Genomic DNA, 1,851 nt, shown 5'->3' on the forward strand with positions numbered 1-1,851 from the left:
TACAAGGAAGAAACTGATGCTCTTTTAAATGTTTTCTGGTTTCAATTTAATGATTTCTCCTGCCTTCCAGAATGAGGGCTGTGGTGCAGTCCTCGATTTACGACCACAACAGCCCAGACTGCAAAGTGGGCGGGGGGGAGAGAGAGAAAAATTAATTGCAAATCATTTCCATTTTTGTTAAGAAGCAAAATGAGTTTATCACAAATTGCAGCCGATTCAAGAATCTTTTCTTTCAATCCACTGGCAATGGAACAAGCCAGATTTCCCGCAGCCCTCCCCGTTCTCTGGAGCGGCCCGCCCTCTGCTGGCGGATCTGCGCATTTCAGCGCAGTGAATTATTTTAGTGATTTATTTATTTAGCGTATGGTACAGTATAGGGTACGTGGATAATAGCAGGAAACATAGATAAAAGGAGCGCATCATAATACTAAAGTGCACGCGTGATGGAAATATGTGGTCAATTTTGCTCGGCTTGCTGGAAAAGCGACTCGACTGCAGCTTTTTTTTTTTTTGTCTCGTTGCACAAAACGTTGCAAAATCTCCTTTCCAGTTCAGACAAAGTTTACAGACTTCGCAACCTGAGTTTCCTGGGTTCCCACGCGAGAGTTTTTGCTGCGTCGAAAACTGCAGGGCAAACTGGCCGCTTCACACACACAGACACACACACGCGATCCCATCGTCCGGCGGATGCAGCTTGAAACCGGGCCAGAAAGGAGCTGCTACTGACTGTAACGTTGGAACTGACAAACACGGGAGTTCACCCGTGTATTCTGTTCGTTTAGCATCGCAGGATTTCTCTAACTCGCTCAGAAATGATTTTTTTTTAAAAAAAAGGTCTGACGCCTGAATTCCAAGGGCGGACCGAGTGGCTCTCCCCAATGGGTCGCCAGCTGCGATCTGCTTTGGGCTTTTTCCTTCATTTGATTCCCACCCACCCCCAAAGGGTATAAAAATCCCTTTCATTCCTCACCATCCAGTCAGAACAGAAGAAGCTTCTTGGATGAGAAACGAAACGTCTTCAAAAGAAAACAAAAAAAACCCCAAGAAAGTCCAGTTGCCCGTTTGGGGGGGGGGAGAGGAAGAAACAGTTTTGGGATACCCCCCCCCCAATTTTCTCACTCTGGAACGCGAAGCAGGACCAGGAAGGAGACACGGGGGTCGTGGGGGCGGGTGGATCACTTAAAGCGATCTTTTCCGTTGCCTTCATCTGAACGGACTTTTTGCGAGGCGCTCCGCAATTCTCTTCCTTTGCCGGATCAGGTCTCCCGAGTCTTTTCTGTTGGGCCGTCCTACCTTGTCGGGCTGTCGTTCCCGCAGCAGCAAAGGCCCGACGTCTCCGCAAGTGCCCGGAGGCTTTCTCGTCCAAAGGTGCCAAAGGGCAGCTCCGCCCGGGTGAGAAGGAAGAAGAGGAGGAGGAGGAGAGGGGTACCCGCCGCCCACGCCCACCTCCTCCTCTTCCTTTTCAAGGCGCTAGCCCTTTAAGAGGAGGGCGAGCATGCGCCCTGACGCCAGCCGTTGAACGAGGCGGGGGGAGGCTCCCTTTCTGCGTCCGCGCCCTTTCCTATTCCGGGACCCACGAGCTGCCAGGGGCCGCCGATCCCACGCGCCCAGGGACTCCGCTCGCAGCCTCGGCCGCTCCAGCCGCCGGAGAAGAAGGAGCCAAGCGGCGGCGGGGGCTGCGCTGGAGCTCGCCGGGGCCGGGCTGCGAAGGGAAGGGAAGGGAAGGGAGAGCGGCGAGGAAGCCGTGGGTGACTTTGCAGCCGGCCCAGCGGGGGGTTCCGCGTGGAACGTTGAGGGCCGCTTCCCTTTGTGACGCCGCCGCGGAAAGTTTCCCAACGTTCCAAAGCCGCC

Source organism: Pituophis catenifer, unplaced genomic scaffold (genome assembly GCF_029215685.1).
Source record: "Pituophis catenifer annectens isolate HBS135680 unplaced genomic scaffold, rPitCat1.0.hap2 SCAF_9, whole genome shotgun sequence".
Classification (NCBI taxonomy): Eukaryota; Metazoa; Chordata; class Lepidosauria; order Squamata; family Colubridae; genus Pituophis; species Pituophis catenifer.